Genomic DNA, 20,027 nt, shown 5'->3' with positions numbered 1-20,027 from the left:
TAGCAGGCTGTACATGGTAGATCAGGGATTCACCTTTCTTTTAATGGTATGATCATTGGTAAGGGTGTATTTTTTTGCCTAAAAAGTGTTCTATATTTAAGCCACATGCAAAACATTTCAATTTATCTACCATTGGACATTCAAAATTAACATGGTGAAAATGAAACATTGGTTACTTCATCTAATGCCAAACCAACTACTTTTCTCTGTATTTCCTTCCTTGTCTTTTTCCGTTCACATCTCTCAACCTCAGAGCCCTCAGGATAATATTTAATGTCCACTAGATTTTTAAGTGTTCTACATTACCAAATTATCTGATGTGTAAATGTTTTTCATTTAAAAAAAAATTGAGTTACTTAGCAGCATACACTTCTCCCAAAATTCATTGGTTTTTGTTGCTGCTGTTGTTGTTTGTTTGTTTGTTTTTTAAATTTTTACCCTTTCTCAAAGATTTTCTACTTCACCCTTAACACTTCTTTACCTGGACTCCACATATTTTTATTGCATTTTTATTCTCATTCAATGTCTTTATATGTCTTTATGCTTCCTGACAGTAATTAATTGGAAATGTGTTGTTTATTTTCCTACTGTTGCAAGATTTTTTTTTTTTTGTTATATGCTGTTAATGGTTTGTTTGCTTTCATTTTGATCAAGGAACATGCTCTATAATTTTAATTCTTGTAAATGTGTAGAAGTTTGTTTTATCAGCCAGAATATGGCATATCTTGGTGACTATTCCACAAGCACTTGAAAAAAAAAACTATTATGTTATCATTAGCTAGAATGTTCTGTATATTTCAAATAGATCATGTTAGTCAACTACATTCTTTAGATAATATACAGATTCTTGCCCATTTCATATCTTGCAAGCCAAGGAGTTCTTGACAGCCATGTTAAAGTGAAAAAAAAAATCACAAGTCATATTTCTCCTTTGAATGCTCTTTGTATACTTATAGGTTCTTTATTTTGGTGCAACAAATCTAGAATGCTAACATTTATCAAATGGATTGATAGCTTCATCATGATGTAATGCTTTTGATCTCTAGCAATTTTCACTGCTCAGAAGTCTACTTTTTCAGTTATTAATATATCCTGCTATTCCTTCACCCACACACACAGCATTTCTTTTACAAGCCTTTTATTTTTAAACTATCTATGCCATTGCATTTTAAATGAGTTCCTTGTAAAAAGTACACACTTGGGTACTTTTAAATCTATCTTGAGAAAATTATTGATATGATTGCACTCTTATTATTTTTTACTGTTATCTGATGCTCATTCCTTGTCCTCTATTCTTCCATTTATGTTCATTATTTAAAAGTTTTTTAGATTCCATCTTTTATTGGTGTTTTTAAGTTTACCTCTGTATAGTACTTTATGCAGTCTTTGAGTGTTAAGTGTATAATTTTCATATAATATGTTACCAGGAGACTGTTTTACATGGTCTATGGACAACCAACATCACCACTGAATGAGGTGTACACAATTCTGCTCCTTTAAGATCTGTTAGCCTTCCTACTTAATACTACTTGTTTTAATTTTGAAATGTCTGACAAAACTCATTAAGAAGATGCTAGCTTATTGCATGTACCCATGTTTCTGTTATTTATGTTATTCTTATTATTTACTGGGGCTCATTCTTTTCTTTTGTTATTTCCTTTATTTGGAGTTGTGCTTCTAGCCAGTCTTAAAGGAAAGCTATGCCAAAAAAACTAATCTGCTAGTTTCCCTTTGTCTGATGTTTATTTTCTTTTAATTTCTAAAAGTTTGGTTAGCCAGATATAGAATTGACATTTCACCACTGTGTTTGTTGTTGTTTGTTTGGTTGGTTTTTGCTTTCAGTATTTGAAAATATTCTGAAACTTTTTCTGGTCTTCATAGTTTCAAATGGTAAATTTTCTGTTATTTGATTAATCATCTAGTAGATGACATACTGTTTCTTTCAAGTTTAAGTTTATATTTATTTGAACTTGCCGGTTTACTCCTTTCATCAAATTTGGGACATTTTGTATCATTAACTGTTTGAAAGCTCTCTTAATCCACTCCTTTTTTTCTGAGATTCTAAATATAGGAGTCTTGGATCCTCTATTATTGTCAGACAAATTTCTGAGGCTGCATTTATTTTTTTCAGTTTATTTAGCCTGTATAAATTCTATCTGATCATGGCCCTCCCTGGTGGCGCAGCAGGTTAAGGCACAGCACTAAGAAGCTAAAGCCACTTCCACATGAGTTCGATCCTCACCTGCCCCGGAGGTGACCACATGATGTGGCACACCTCTCCTGACCCACCCACTGCTCCCCTCAGCAGTGTTCTTCATCAGTCAGCCTGTTCTGCTCTCCACTCTGTCTCTGGTGAAGCCTCTCACCCTCCGCATTTCTGGCCTGTACCCCAGTTCTGTATGAATAAAGAAATTTTTTTTTAAAAAAATTCTATCTGATCACAAATTCAACATATCCTTGAACATATCATCACTGTTACGTCCTTGAACCCATCCAGCAAATTTGTATTTGTTATTATAGATCTCAGTTACACAAATAATCAAATTGATACTCTAACTTGTGTATCTTTACCGTGAATTGAATTTAAAATTGATGGTTTAAACATTTCTAGGACAGCTGCTTTAAAATCCTTGTCAGATAATTAGAACATCGGCTCCAGCTCAGTGCTGGCACCAGCTGATTGCCTTTTTTGCATACATGTTGTGCTTTTCTTTGTTTTCGTATGACAGGTGATTTTTTAATGTGGTCTGGATAATGTGTGTATCATGTTAGACGCTGAGACGTATTCAAATCTTTTACTGTCGCAGACACCCTGTTTAGTTTTAACATATGGAACCTCACTGACTTTTTTTTAATGGGCTTTAAAATAAAGTTGAAAATTTTTAGAATTTGAATTATTATTTTGGTTTGCTTTGGTGTCAGCAGACTTGCCACTAGCCCTATTATTGCTGCCTGAAGGGATGGAAGGAGCTTCTGTAAGAAGGGCCTTGGTGTGTGTGTGTGTTGGTGGCATAGGAGACTTAAGGCTTCCTGGGACAGGTGCTTGCTGGTGTCATGTTCTAGTCAATAGTCCACATCGAAGCCTCGTTATCTCTTCAGCGGGAGACACGTGCCAGGCTTTGTCATTGATTGTTGGTAGGGCTGCAGATCCTTTCCCCTCACTAGTGGTATTGTAAGAGGAACTTCTCTTCTGCCAGACAACTGAAATGCCGGCTATTGCTAGATGGATGTCAAAAAACACTGGACCTTGTCTCACCATGTTTCGTTTGGTTGAAGGACTTAGTTGGCTTTATTATTGTGCTGTCTTTCTAGGTTGGGGCCCAAGTCCATTGGGTCTTGGTTGTCCTTTGGTTATCTCTTGCACATTTTGCTACACTTTGTAATTGTTTTAGAGGGAAGGACAAAAGTAAATTCTTCTATACTGTCTTGTCTGGACTAGGGTTCTACTTCTGTATTTCAATATGCTAAATATGAAAATTAGGATAAAAGTAATTCAGGGCATGGTACTCAGGGTGTGGTTTTCTTACCTATGCTACTCAATGAAAGTTGACTTAGTGGACATGAAAACCGTCAGTAGCATATGGAGGGTTCCCCAAACTACTTTCTTCCCATCTCGAGGGACATGATTGCTCCATAGCCTGTTTAACAGGCTAAGGATAGTTTTACATTTTAATATTTATACTTTTATATTTGAAAAAGAGTTTAAAGAAAAATCTAAAAGAATTTTGACACTGTGGCCAGGATAGCTAAGCCACTTATTGTCAAAAACTATATACATGGCCCTCCCTGGTGGCGCAGCGGGTTAAAGCATAGCACTGAGAATCTAAAGCCGCTTCCGCATGAGTTCGATTCCCGCCTGCTCCGGAGGTGACCACATGGCGTGGCAGACCTCTCCTGACCCGCCCGCTGCTCCCCTCAGCAGTGTAGTTGTCGATCTGCCTGTTCTGCTCCCCACTCTGTCTCTGGTGAAGCCTCTCACCGCCCCTGAGCCTCTGGCCTGTACCCCAGTTCTGTATGAACAAATAAATAAATCTTTAAAAAATATATATATATATATACAGTTTGCTGACCTGTAGTCTGAGAAAATAGAAACACTAAACCTGGGTTCTCAGAAGGGTTTGATTTTTTTTTTTATGTTTTTTTGTTTTACAACATTATATATGACTTAGAGGTATATTTTACCACACCACATCCACTACCACACTGAAGCACCCCACAGTCCTCCACCATAGTCCACTGGGACCCCCACACACCCTTTTTTCCCTTCCCCCTGAAGTATCAATGCTACAGTCAAACTTCTAGGGGTTGCAAGTGTATTGGTTCTGTTTTGACCCTTTGCATTGTTTCTCTATATCCCACACATAAATGAAATTTTATAGTATTGACTCATAAACTTGGTAACCATGAACAAATCACAAAATTGCCCTGTGACACATTTTTCTCTTTATAAAACTTTGGCTAAACCAGTTCCTAAAATTCCCCTAGTATGAAATATCAGCTCAGACTGTCATAAAACTTAGAAACTAATCCAAACTATACATAAAAGTAGTTTATTTTTACCTTCAATGTTTACCTTTTTAAGTTTCCATAAACACTTTAAAACACTCAGCATTTTTGATATTTTGTCAAATTGTTTTATCTTTTTGTGTATATATTTGTCTATCAATTAATATACCTAAGTATATATTGAAGAGTTTCTTCTAAGTTTGGAAGTATGGAAAGTAGAGAAAGCAGGAATACAAATTCAGATTCTATAGGAATTAAAGAGAATCCAAATATAATATAAAGCAAAATTAAAGGAAACTTTCTAGACCAAGCATGGAACCTATATATTAAAATCGGCAAAATGGCATGCACAAGAGAAAATGACACAAGCGACACTTCTGAGGTAAATCCTAGCTAAGCAATTAGACTACTGATGTATTATTGATGTGTATTAAATCAGTGTCTCTCTATACTAATAATATGTCGTTATATACTAGATGCTATCTAATTACACTAAACTTTCAGTTTTATCTTTCATCATAAAATTCACCTAATTTACTTGATTTATCCAACTTATCCTAATCCTTTCTATTTGTTTGTTTTGCAGATAGTAGTGAAATCATATGGTATTTGTCCTTCAGTCAATTTTTACTAAGTATAATATCTTCTCATACATATTGTTGCAAACAGCAGGATTTTTTTTTTTTTAAGATTTATTATACATACAAGAATTGGGTTGTAGGCCAGAGGTGCATGGGTGAGAGGGTTCACCAGAGACAGTGGGGAGATAACAAAATGTATTTCATGCTTAAGCTTTTTTTTTTTTTTTTTTATCCCTCTACCCTTCCCTTCGTGGATTCTCTGTGCTTATTGTCTATTTACAACTACAGTTTTTTGGTGTTGTCTTAATAGCAGAGAAAAATGATCCTCATTATACTCTACTTAATACTTTTTCTGTAAATGGAAAAACTATTCATAGTCTCACTCTACTAAAAAGTAGTTCTATTTTTGCAGTAGCTCGAGCTCAGAACAGTACAAAGAACACGGTGATTTAATTAAAGATTGTAAAGTAATCAGTTTGAAAATATGATTGTTTTACATGTACAGATTTCCTCCTTCAGAATCAATCACATCTGATAATAAAGGCCTGAAAACCCTAAAACTTAGCTTTCAAACATTAACAGTGGCTGTTTTTGAACATGTAAAATATGCAACATTTTCAATGTAAGCACTATTCCCAAGAGGAAATTAGCAGAGTGTATTAGATTACAAATTTTAATAAACTGGTATTAGCATTATCACTTTCAAACTGAGGACAAAGAGATTGGTTGGTATTATTTCTGAGACACTATAGTGTCTTATCAGCTACAGTGACAAACCACTCTCAAGTATCTACTGTCTATTCTAATTAGTTTATAGCATACCAGCCATGTGTCTCCACAGAGGACAACAGAGCTATTCAAAGATGCTCCCTCTTCCTCATAAAAGTCAAATACAAGCAATTCTCATTCAACATTGATGTTAATGTGGCGAAACATAATGGTGTCTGGCTTTCACAAGACTAGAGAAAAATATATTACCTAATTAAATTCCACACATTGTTTGAAAGTTAGTACATGTCTTTGTGTCTAACTCCTGAGTTTCCACAATACAGCTTACCTTGCTAATCAAACAAATGAGAGGGAATTCCCTGAAAAATAGACTTGGAGTGATTTCAAATGTCTATCAGATGCAGCAGTTTACCAGTGACACCATACCAGGAGCCAACATGGTCAGTATATTTTTAGTTGAACTGCCATTTCCACTATTGAAACTTTTTTTTTAGCATTTTATAACTAGGACATTTTAATTCTCACCATCCTGAAGCCTGACAGAAATTGTCAGACCAAATGTACTTTGAACAGTAGAACAGACCTACTTTGGCTCAAAGACAATTTTAAAATACAACGGTTGCTTCATTTTTTTTTTTTCCAAATTGCTACTCTGGAAACGAAGGAAGGATTTCAGATGATTTGAGTAATTCTTTTATTACCTTAATCTTAATTATATTACTTATTGCATTGTCTTCTCCTTTGACTTGGGCAAAAATGAAAAATCCCCTTAATATGTTGGTAGAATTTAAAGGGTTGTGATGCCAGCTGTATAATTTTGTGGTCAGGATTAAGGAGATAAGATAGGGCAAATGCACAGAACAGTATCTGACAGGTGACAGATATTCTATTTGAGCTTTTTATCTTGGCCTCTGAAAAATGGAACGTGTTGCTTAAAATTATTTTAAAAGGTAAAAGACAATATAAAAAGCCATTAATTGCCAAGGAATTCATACTATACAGTATAGTACCTGTTAATGTTATTGGTGTATTTTATGTTACCTAGAAAAAATACAGAACAATTTTAAAGGGAGAAACAATTCCTAATGGATCAGACTCTAACTGTTGGTAATTCCTACAGGAGATTATTAATAAGTAGTAAAATTGCTCTGTATAGCTCATTTTTTGCCAGAAGTTATTACATAGCTAAGAAACATAATCACATGTAAAAACAAGTGCAATAAAAGCACCATAATCTCCTAAAAAGTCAATTTCTAGATTACTTCAGGGAACACTGATTAGCTCTTTCACCTCATCATGACATAGTTTGTCTGTTATAGTAACACAGTAATACAAAGTGTTCTGCCCATTCATGGTGTATGCAACTTTACAGAAATGCCAATTTATAAGTAATGAATATCACAGGCACTGGGAAAAGTCTAATCCAGAATTCCTAAATAGATTTATTGATTGGGAAACCATTTTAATTTTCTTACTAACTAGAGACAGAATAATATAGTATTTTCTTAGGGTTTCTAAACATGAAGCAAAGTAGTAACAATATGGCTCTCCTAGAATTGACAACTACTGCTTAAATTCTGCCTGGTGATGGTAAAAGGCAAATTTATTGATTTTTCCTTTAGTGAAAATACAAATAAGTCAATTAGTAATATTCAATGACTTACCCATTACTAATACAGAATTAACTGGTTGGCTTTATTTTCTGACCTAAAAGAATTCAATGTGAGCTCATGTTCTATGACTGTGCCCATCATTTCATCAAGTAAAAAAGTGTAATGTGACATAGGACTATCATCTCATCAATACCTGTAATTACTTAAGTTTAAACTAGAAGACTAAAGGATAAACATATTTATGGATATTAGTAATTCTTCCCTTCTAAGTATACAGAATTTTGTAGTTGTCAGGGGAATGAATTGAAGTCACATGAACTTTCTTAATTTGTACAGTCAAAAAAGGTATTAAGAGGACCCTCCCTGGTGGCTCAGTGGGTGAAAGCACAGCACAAAGAAGCTTAAACCACTTCTGCATGAGTTCGATCCCCGCCTGCCCCAGAGGAGATCCACATGGTGTGGCAGACCTCTCCTGACCCACCCACTGCTCCCCTCAGCAGTGTACTTCGTCGATCTGCCTGTCCTGTACCCCACTCTGTCTCTGGTGAATCCTCTCACCCTCCGCATCTCTGACCTGCACCCCAGTTCTGTACGAATAAATAAATCTTTAAAAAAAAAAAAAAAGGTATTAAGATACCTTGGTGTCACTATTAGCAGATAGAAGTTCATAGGTGAATGAATTAGGTGTATTGTTACCAAACATGTGATGGATGATTTAACTTCAAGTCAAGTGTAATATTGATAGCTTATAGCCACAGATAGCCATAGGTAAGTAAGGTACATTTTGCAGAGATCAAAAGTTGAACATTTTACCTTCCAAAAATCAGATAAACTCCATCTGAAATGTGGAAGAAGGAAGAGGTAAAGAGGAGAATACATCAAATTAGTAAGGTCAAGAAAGAAAAAGGAGTCTCAAATACTCTTAAAAGATGCATTAAAATCCTCTTATAACCACTGGCCTATGTCTGGTTTAGAGACAGTAATTGAAATTATGTTACCTTGTCAATTTATTGTGAAGTGGTATTTCATATTAAATAAAACCTATAAGTTCATAAAGTTACAGTGACAGTGAAGTTTTCACATTTTTTTTTTAAAAAAATTAGATCTGATGTAAGCAGTTCTTAAAAAGAACACTAAAGACATATTCAGACATTAAATAACTCATTCTGAATCTAGTATCCTTTTTTGTATACAGTCCAAGCCTGGCAGTTCAGAATGTGAATTTTTTTAATTTTCCTGGCCTTCTGTTTGCTTATTTTTCATTGTTTGGTCTGTGAATATTTTAGTGAGGATTCGCTTTTAAAGTAATCCTGGTCCTTGTTGTTGCTTTGCAATGTTTGAGAAAACGACTAGAAGAGCTTTAATGCTGTCTTGTTCATCAGTGTGAATCAGATAAAAGATTAAAAACAATACCTAGAGCGCAGCTCTCAACTTGGGTTTCTGTCTGTTGAATTTTAATTCCATGGTAAGAGTCTTGTTCAGACAGAAGGTAAATAAATAAATAAGTTCATAAATTCCACTGATTTCAGCAGGCTGTGTCACTGGGGATGCATTATTTTTAAGCCAAAATATCATCAGTGTTTTACATGATTGCATTAGAGACTCCAGCCCTCCATGATTCCTTTCCAAGTCCAGCACCACCTGTTTACCAAACTAAGGCTCTGAACGTGATAGGGAGAACAAATAGAAAAGTCAGGGAGTAAGTGCCACAGAAAGCTAGTTGGTAAGACTATGACGTGTGGCCTCTCAGGCCTGTCAGGCATTTCTCCCCCTCTTCTATGTGGTCTTCTACTTTGGAAGACAAAATGATGTAAGGCTAGAGATGTAGGCCATGGGGTGCAGAAATTTATAGAGCCTTTGATAGGAAAATTCCAGTATTTTGGCCTCTGGAATGTGTGGGAATTCATGAAGTGACTGTATTTACTCCTCACCTGGCTGGGGAGGAAAGGAGTGTGGTGCTAACACCTGGCAAGGAAATTACAGGTGTGAGCAATTATTGGGGTTGGGGGCATTAAGGAGAAACAATTATGCACATTTTCAGTTTAATTTGATGATAGCCTCGGGTTCCTGGACTCTTGCCAAGTTGATTGCCTGCGTTGTAAAAACCGAGGCATCTGGCTTTTAAAAGTTAAGACGTTTTTTGTTTTAAGCTTGTTGACTGGTTCACTGCAAAGTGAATGCAAAGTACGAGTATGTTTTTTTAGAAGCATGTTTCATGCATTATACTACAAAAGTGTAATTATAGAAATGGTACAATGGCAAGTGTATAGCTTTATGGTGTCATTTTTTTGTCCAAGAGTTACTTACTGAATCAGCCCTCAAATATTTACTGAATGTCTCCTGTTAGAGGGATGTCCCTTCCTATGTTATACCTTCTCAAAGAGAGCTTAATGTCTAGAATGGACAGTGTCTATATACCATATGTTTGTATCATACATACATATGTGTGATAAGACTAATAAAATACATTGTGGGGTTATCAATTGGGAATACGATTTAGAATGGGAGTGAAGTTATCAGGGAAGTGATCCCTAAAGGTGAAGACTAGAAATGAGTTAGCAAGTTGAAGAGTGATTATTTCAAGCATAGGCAATACCTCACATGAAGATCTTGTTAATAACTAAATAAAGTGAGACCAGTTGAAAGTCAAAGTGAGGAGTGAAAGGATGACCTGACAGGAAACTAATAAAAAGGCCAAACAAGATGGTCCAGGAAACTGTGGGCCATGATAAGGAGCTAGGATTCATTCTAAGAGAATGGGTAAATGCTGAGAGATTTACTGTCAGAAAACTTAACAGAAGTTTAATTTTCTTATTTTTTCTGAGCACCAACTTGGTACCAGTCATTATGCTGGTAATGAGGCTACAAAGTTAATGCAAGAAGGACCCTGTCTTCAAGGAACTCACCACTACAAATGGGAAATACAAAACACTTTTCCATATATTAAAAGGACATAGATTTGAATAGAGGCATGAACTGGGGATTATGAGAAATCAGAGAAGTAGCCAAGAAAAGAGTCTATTTTTAGCCCAGGCTTTGAGTGGGCATGATGATGGGTTCAAGGAAGATGACATTTAACTGCAGACAGAAAGAACTGCACCATTCGGCTACATGGACCAAGACTCATAAGTGCCTTTTAGGTAAAGACAAAAGCATGCCATGCCCAGAGACATATTTGGCAAAGTGGGAGCACTGGCAGTAGATGAGCATAGTTATAGGGGAGGATGTGAGTAGAAGTGAGTTAGGAAATGTGACTGAACAGGTTTTTGTAGCATATATTTGCCCTGTTGAGGAATGAAAGATATTAGGGGATTTGTATGTTGCACCACCTTCTACTTTTTCATGAATACTCACCAAGGAAAATTCCAAATGTTGCCTTTGCAGAGAAAAAGAGCCATTAAATAGGCAATTCTCAGCAATACAGGTTACTGTCTTTGCCATTTCTGTCACTTTTCAAAAGTCTACAAGAATTTATACCTGTTCAACAAGATGTTAATTTATGCCTCAGGACAAAGAACAGAGGAATATATATCTTAAGGTGATCTCTTTTTCATTTTGGATCTGAGCGCTGCACAAACCTTAAAAATGGAATAAATTTTCAAAGAAGACATCAAATCCTCAACAAAAAGGAAGAAAAAGGTCCCTATTTATCATGTTCCTGCAATCACCACTGAGTGATATATTGTGATTACAACCTTTTTTTTTTAATTGGCAGGCTTCTGCGATGCTAAGGGAATTGGTGACAAGATGATGGATCAGTTTCTCCATATTGGCTGGTTGATCCAACAAACCTAAAGCAGATATTGACATTTGTCATTCCACATTGGAGCCCCACAGACTCCTCTGCTGATTAGTCAAATACTTCACCTCCCTTTAATTAATGTTTTTAAGAGCAAAGCCTCACAGAGATGCTCAAGGGAGCAAAGTTTTAGAATATAAAGGAAAAGAAAGGTTACCTAGTACCCATTGAATGAGGAGTGATTATGAGGGGAAAGGAAGAAATCAATGACAATGTTTGAACAGTTTAACCTGTTGGCCCTTGTGTGTTAATAGATTATTTATGAATCACACTGCCAGAGAGAAGAAATTAGTATGATTAGCACTTTCTGTTTATTGACTGCTCATCACAAATTGGGAAAATAGTTCCATGTACTTTTGTCTAATACGTTGAAGAATCATTGACAAGAAAGGGCAAAAGAACTCATCTTCTCTCATAAACTAAAAAATTTATCCTAAAGAAAAAAAAGTATAAATGAGCTGAAGTCTATTTTTCTTTGTGCTGTGAAGAGAAGGGGAACTATTTTATTTCCAGAGAAAAGTCTGTTAAAATAAGTGGTTAGAAAGGAGCTTTGAAGTTTGACATGAGTCTAATCTCATTCTTTACTTAATAGTCAAGGATTTTCAGAGTCCTTATGATGTTGGCAGAAATTTTTCCACCCTTTTTGTGCCTCCCCCCACCCCAATCATTTCGAAGTTTTCTTTACTATACTACTTCAATCATGCTCTGTTTTGAAAGAGAGCTGCAAGCTAATCCCATAATAAAGACAGTGAAACAGAGATGCTTAGGGAAAAATCCAGAAAGGGCTTAGAATTTTAAGTACCTCAAAAATTCACAGATATAACTTAGTTATTATATAAGAGGAAAGAGTGATTTTGGGTCTAAGTCTTGTGAATAACAAATCCACAAAGATCCCTGCCTTACTTAGCAACCGTAGTAATAGAGACCAATGTAGGATCCCAGACCTGGAACAGATTTCTAATTAACCTGTCTTGGGTTTTGGCACACTGCAGGGAAAATGCTGACTCTGGAGAGGAACAGATTTGAATGTAAATGTCAGATACTTTAATTTTCCTAAGTAACCTTGGGTAAAACTTAGAGGTTTAAAAAAATATTTACCTATCCACCTTCTAAGTTACTCACCCACCCACCCATTATGCATCTAAAAACAATTGTCCTGCCCTTCACCTTCTGAATCCCCTTATCTTCCTGTGGTTTGTTTTAATGAGAATGGTGGAAGAAAGACTGATTATAACACTTCCTCTTCTCCTGATTAAACCTCCGATTTTTAAGAACAATCATGTTCCTTATTACTAATGAAAAAAAAAAATCTCTGAATTTACGAAAGGATTACAGATTTAGAAGTCACATTATTGAATAATCAATCCTTGGCATTTGCATAATTGAAGAAAGAATTATCTAATATTAGGAAAATATTTAGGGGGCATTTCAGTGATGAAATCACCTTTTCTTTATGAAAGAACCAAATATCTTCACTATTTCTAGTATCTAGTTCTGATGATAGAATTAATGAAATGTTTGCTACCTATAATCATAGAGTATGCTATCAAAACAAATTACAAAGTAAAGCTATTTGAAAAGAAGTCAATAGGACAAAGGTTTATATGTAGATTATTTTTCTTCAAATAGCCTAATAAAAGTCCTATAATCAATTGCAAGTAGTTATATTTAAATGTACAAGTCTAGCAATAGTATAAAATCTGTGATGGCATTCTCATTTTCAAGGGTATCTATTATCAACTTTAATTTCCACATTATTTCCATCATCTTACTAAATATAGAAGTAGTACTATTTCTTGATTTTCAGTTGTAGTCAGAATTGTTGATTTTTCTACTGTGAAGGATTAGAATTTGGTATATGCACAGTTAAACACTTGCCTTTTCTCTATCCTTTTGAAACAAATATATCGTTATTTTTTATTAAATCGATAGTGTTTACCTTATTATAGAGAAACCTTATACACAGAGTACTGCATGGCATCTCATGCTTATATATGTTTTTTCATTAAACATTTTGCTTTTCCTGTAGGATTATTATCCCCACACACCCATACACATGCACACATGTTTTCTATATACACAGGCCACTGATCCTTATCTCTACCCCTAGCCCTATATTTTGAGACTCATTAAATAGGTTAAATAGCTCTTTCTTGGAAACAGAAGTCTGGTTTCACAATGGTCTGGAAAAGTCTTCTTACCGTACACAATTTAACCTTGTAGTAAGGTAAGCACCTGCCCTGTTCCTATCCAATTCCTTCCTTTTTCTTTGATAAAGAAAATTGATGGGGTTTTATTTTTTACTTTAATGTGAAATTCTATAGAAAATAATCCTCAACACCGCTCTTCAGTGATCTATCTCTTCCAATTAGGTGACTATTCTTAAGTTCGTAATACACAAAAATTCTAGAACTTTGAGCTTTTAGTTTGAGTGTAACCCTTCTCTTATAATTTTGACTTGTGAATGAGATACAACTTTTGGAATAACTTACATTTCATTAATTTGTCATTTACACATTGACGCAATTTTGGGATTACAGCATCATACTTCCTGATTCACCCCATTGTCAACGTCCTATCCCGTACTTACCCCGTACTCTCAACACCTTCTCTTAGTAACTATCCTATTATTTATTTTTGCATAGACGTACTGGAGTGTAGGCCAGAGACCTCTCTGGAGAGAAGATTCACTAGAGACAGAGTGGGGAGCAGAACAGGTGGATACTAAAATATACTGCTGAGGGGAGCAGCGGGTAAGGCAGGAAAGGTCTGCCATATGTGGGTTAGCTCCTTGACTGGGATCAAACTCAGATCATTTAGGTGACAGAGCTGAGATTTAACTGTTAGGCCATCAAAGAGGTCTTAGCTAGTATATATAACAGAGCCTAAGATCTATTATTTTTCTGTACTTTTTACAGTTTTTCTCTTTGGTTTTTGATATTCTACAAATGAGATAAACTACCCAATAAAGTATTTTCACATTCTATCTTTCTTTTACTTAACTTAATCACTTCAAGATCCATCCATTTGCCCCAAAAGCACAACTTCATATTTTTAATAGGTGGGTGTTATTCCATTGGTATTCCACACCTTCCTTATCAAGTCATCTGTCATTGTTATTTATATTGGTTCCATGATTAGGCTATTGTGAATACTCTGGCTATGAACATAGGCATGCATAAATCTCTCCATATTCTTTGAGTGAATAATTAGCAGTGGTATTTGATATTTTCTTTTTTTTAAAAGGGTTTTCATACTGTTTTCCATAAAGTTTCATTGGCAATTTAAGACAGCCAGTTATAGAATGAGGCTTAAGGGGAGTCCAGGACCTCAAAACAGTTGATATGGGAAAAGATCACAGCAAGGGAATAAAATTGTTATTACCCAGAGATCTGAATCTCTTATGTAATTACCTTGATTAATTACATGTAGCCCATCACTCAGAAGTTTAATTACATGTAGCCCATCACTCAGAAGTTTAAGTATGCTGCTAATAAGTAAACCAGATTTACTGATCAGATCCACTGAAGTTTAAGCAGCACTGGTTCAACTGTAATGATATTTTACCTAGTAGAAAGTTGCAGCTATTAAGAATATCTCTTTATCCTGATTATTCAGAGAAAAGTAGGACTTGGCATGAAGGAAATAAACAAAACATATTAAAAGAAAATGGGAAATCCACAGATAAAAGGAGAGTATGTGTTGGGCTCTCCCTGGTGGTTTAGCAGGTTAAAACACAGCACTAAGAAGCTAAAGCCACTTCAGCATGAGTTTGACCCCAGCCTGGGATCTGACCCACATGGTGCAGCAGACCTCTCCTGACCCACCCAGTGCTTCCATCAGCAGTGTACTTTGTCAGCCTGCCTATTCTGCTCCCCATTCTGTCTCTGGTGAACCCTCTCACTGCCCCTGCACCTCTGGCCTGTACCCAAGTTCTATATGCATAAATAAATACATCTTAAAAAAAAAGAGAGAGAAAACATGTTACACTAGCATTGTTTTGTATAGCAAAAAGATTGTTATGAGTTAAAGGTAGAATGCAGGTTTAGTTATGATAAGAACAAAGGTGTAAGCAGACAGAAATGATGGACGACCTCAAATGCTTTACTAAGGTCTCGTCCTGTAGGAAAATGCTGACATACTGGAATGTTTTCAGTAGCAGTTATGTAATTCATGTTATCATTTGGAAGATTAATCTGTTTACACTATGAAAGATATTTTGGGCTTCAGGGAAAGAATGGGGAAAGAAACTAGTTGAGGGATATTGTCATCATCCCAAAATGTTAAAAGATTTGAGTTAAAACATCAACAACAGCAATTAAAGAGATATACTGAGACCAAATTAAGGATGTCAAATATTAAACTTGCGTGAATTTATGAAAAAAAGCAACTGAGTAATACAAATGACATTAGGAAAAGTCAGTGATATAATTCCAGGTTAGTTCTCTTTTTAATAGAGTAAAGCTAATTTATTTTACAGGACAGTGAGTTTAATAGTGTACCCCAATATAGATATTTTGTATGAGTGCTACAAAAATTGCTAGAACTAGTAGGGATGTAACTGTAAAGAGAAATGGCATAATGAATGGTTTTGTAGGACCTGTCAAATTATAACTCAGTGCCTTTTTCCTTTTTTGAAGAATTTTCAATTCTATTCAACTATTAAACCTTCTGCTTATGATGCAGAGGATATTAACCCCATCACCAACTGTGGGTACAGATTTCAACTAATGAAATATGAGTGTGTCATTTACCAGGGACTGTACTGATCACATATGTATATGGATATGTGGCCCAATCAAATTGAATCCAAAAATTAAGACTTTGTGTTTAAAGGGAGCAAGTGCTCACCTTCCCTCATTCATTCACTGGTCTTTTCTCCTAATGTGAAAGCAATATGTAGACATTTCCCATTTTGTATCAGTGGTCATCTCTGTCCAGATGAAGAAATAGCCTGAAGATGAAGCTATTGAAATATCACAGATAGGAGAACAATTTAGCACCTTGTTTATATCTCCTAGCTACTTACTGCAACAACACTGAAGTTGGCTCTACTTAAGGATTTACCCTTAATATAAAAAAACAAGCAAACAAACAAAAAGAGTGTCCTGCTTTTAAAAAGTGTGTGTGTGTGTGTGTGTTCAAATCTTCATTACTGATTACTTGTGACCTTATTTGGAAAAGGGATCTTTTGTGAATACAATTAGTTGAAATGAGATCCTCCTACACTAGGTTGGGCCCTGATCTGTAGACTGGTGTCTTTTGGAGCAGAAAGCACAAGAAGAGACATGCCAAGAAGAGAAGGTGCCATGTTGGAGACAAAATGTAGATTTAAGTCATGCTGCTATGAGCCAAGGAAAACAAGTGGACAAAATTAGTTAGAACAAAAACTGATTTACCCTGAGGGTCTTCCAACGAAGCAAGGCGCTGCCTTGTGATTTCAGACTTCTAGCCCCTGGGACTATCGATGATTTTCTTTTGTTTTAAGTCACCTAATTTGTTGTAATTTGTTATTACAGCATAAAAAAGGAATACCAAAAATTTGGAAGGCTCATTTTATAAGTTTGTCATTGAAGTTATAATAAATTGTCTAGAGGTTGTAATTCTTACTACTCTTTTTCTTCCTTTTGACTAATAAAGAGCACAATGACATTTTTCTATTTTATACTATTGAATTTTGAATTGTTTCAGAAGCACAACACAGAAAAACATGATGTTTGGGGCAGAGGCCCAAAGTGATAATGTTTACTTTCATCCAATGTAAGTTCTTCCAATCAATTTCTGGCAATGTTACTAAGTAAAAGTTTCAGCTACAAGCTGAATTATATAACTTTAGAATATTAAAAGCTTGAAGTTTTATCACTTTATGCTTTGTTTGCTAGGTTGATACATAAAATCTGTGAAAGGAATGAACTATTTATAATTTCAATGAATATTGACCTCTATAGTTGAAATACACTCATACTTTCCCTTTCTGATTCAATGCTTCTGAATTCCCTCTCATTAGAATCTCATATGCCTACAAATAGTTACTTACTTACAATATTTATAGGGAGGAAGGGTTGTGCCTCCTGAATGCTGGCAGTCATTTCTGTGAATTTGTACAATTCTATTTAGATGTAACTTTAAGACATTGGGAATTACTTTTCTTGCTTTGGAAGAGTCTCAAAATACTCTGGGTAAAGAATATTTATATTGAAAGAATGAGATAACAGAATACAAGAATTATGATAACTATCAAATATCTATATGCACATGAACATGTGGATGTAGCATACAAGATACTGTATGCTAAATATGAAGAAATGCATATTTAAATTTATGTATTTACATTAAATGTAGAGTTAACTATATAAACATTTTGGATTCTGCCAAGAAGGTAAAATAGGAACGTTTTGTTGATTATTTCCCTGATAGAAAGAAATCTGGAAAACTTATAGAAGTGATAGTGAAAGAAGGATTTCAGGAACAAATTATGTAACTGAAACATGGAGGGTTGTGCAGAGACTGGAAACTATCCTGGCTTGATGTATACTATGAAGGTAAAGGACACTGGCACTAGGAGGAAGGCTACCAGGGCAATAATAGGAACAGGTTGAGAACAAATGTTTTAACATTCTGCTTTTGTTTTCCCCTAAGGTATTTGGGATATTACTGTCTGCCCCTTCAAGAACAGAATGCAGCAGCGACATAGTCACAAGTCCTGGTATAATGTCAGATCAGCAGACATGACCTGCTTTGAGTGCAGCTTTGGTGAAAATAGGTACTACTGATCAGTGTTCTCATTCACTGACTTTTTTTCCCTCTTGGGTAAAGAGTGAATTCTATCAAACCATCAAAGAGAAGTGGAAATACTCCCAAGTATATTTTGATGCCAACATAACTTTTATGGAAAGCCAAAGTCATTAAGAAAGAGAATACTACTAGATCAATATCTCTGATAAATGCAGAAATTCTCAACAAAATGTTTGCAAATCAAATTAAATAGCTTACTTAAAGGAAAAGGACAATGCATCATGACCAAGTGGGATTTATCACAGGGATACAATATTTCAATATCAAAAATCAATCTGTGATTCACTAAACACAATAAACACAAATATACTGATATGATCATATCAACAGATTGAGAGAAAATAAACCCAAAAATGGGGTAGTCCATACATCTAAACATAATACAAGTCATATAACTAGCACACATGTGGTGAAAGACTGAAAGCTTTTCTTTAAGATCAAGTGAAGATAACTGTCCACCTTCACCATAACATTTCAGCACTGAACTGGAAATCCTAGCTAGAGAAATTAGGCAAGTGAAAAATATAAAACTACAAATTGGGAAGAAGTTATACTATCACTATTATGAACGAATTAACAAATATACATAGAAAACTCTAAAGACTACTCTGAAAAAACTAATTGAATCAATAAAATAGTATGTTACAACTCAATTTATAAAAATCAATTAATTGCATTTGTATATGTAAACAATGAACTAGAAGAGAAAAAGAAATCAAGAAATCCTATTTATTATCATACCAAAAATTATTAAACAGTAGAATAGGTGAGCGGGTCTTCCAATGAAAAACTTAAGACTTTGTTAAAAGAAATACTAGAAGATATAAAGATATGGATGTCTATCCCTTTTCATAAACTAGAGAATAAATACACAGATTAAATGAAATCCTTATCAGAGTTTAAATGGCATTCTTCAAAGAAATGTAGTAAACATTGCTATAATTTATAGGGTACAACGAAAGAATACAAATAGCCACAGCTAAAGTTAAAATAGAGGTATCACACACCCCATTCAAACACATAGTATTAGAATAAAAATAGACACATAGTTTAATGGAATAGAATTGAAAGACCAGAAATAAACCCACACTTTTATGGATAGTTCATTTATTTCAAAGGAGCCAAGAGTATATACTGAAAAAAGGAAGAAGTCTCTTCAAAAAAAAGTGTTAGGAAACCTTTACAGCTAAATGTTAAAAAAAAAAAGAAACTAGACATTGTTTCTATTTGTTTATAAAACAAACAAACAAAACTCAACATGGATTTAAAACTTGTATCTTAAAACTAAAACCATAAAATTCAGAGATGAAAACATTGGCAAAAGGCAAAATTCTCGAGGGTATTAGAATCAGATGTTCTTGGAATTGCAACTCCAAAAGCAAATGAAACAAAAGCAAAATATATGGGACTGAATCAAACAAGTTTCTGCATCGCAAAAGAAGCCATCATTAAAACTAAAAAGATACCCTAGTATTTGGAAGAAATGACTTGCACATCATACGTATGACAAGAGATTTCCATACAACATCCACAAAAAAAAAATCATAACTCAACAACAAAATTAAGAGGCAGAATTAGTAGACACTTCTGCAAAGAAGACATATAGATGACACAAGAAAAAATGCTCAAAATCACTTATAAGGGTAAAAGTATTCCAAACCACAAGGAAATAACAAGTACTTCTACTGAAAACAGTCCTTATCGAAAAAGATCAGAAATAGCAATTGTTGCCAAAGATGTGTAGAAAAAGGAACTCTTATACACTGTTGGTGGGAATGTAAATTGGCCAAACTCCTATGGAAAACAGTATGAAGATTTCTCAATGCATTTGAAATAAATCTACCATATGATCTAGCAACTCCTTTCCTAGCTTTCAAAGAATGCAAAAACAATTCAAGCAATAAATCAATTGAAGCAATATATGCGCTACTATATTTAGTGCAGCACTAGTTACAATAGCCAAGTTATAGAAACAACCTAGGTGCCTAAGGACAGTTGATTGGA

Source organism: Condylura cristata, unplaced genomic scaffold, assembly GCF_000260355.1.
Source record: "Condylura cristata isolate star-nosed mole 26May11 unplaced genomic scaffold, ConCri1.0 scaffold00006, whole genome shotgun sequence".
Taxonomy (NCBI): domain Eukaryota; kingdom Metazoa; phylum Chordata; class Mammalia; order Eulipotyphla; family Talpidae; genus Condylura; species Condylura cristata.
The sequence above is the reverse complement of the archived record's forward strand: the minus strand, read 5'-3'. Positions refer to the sequence as shown.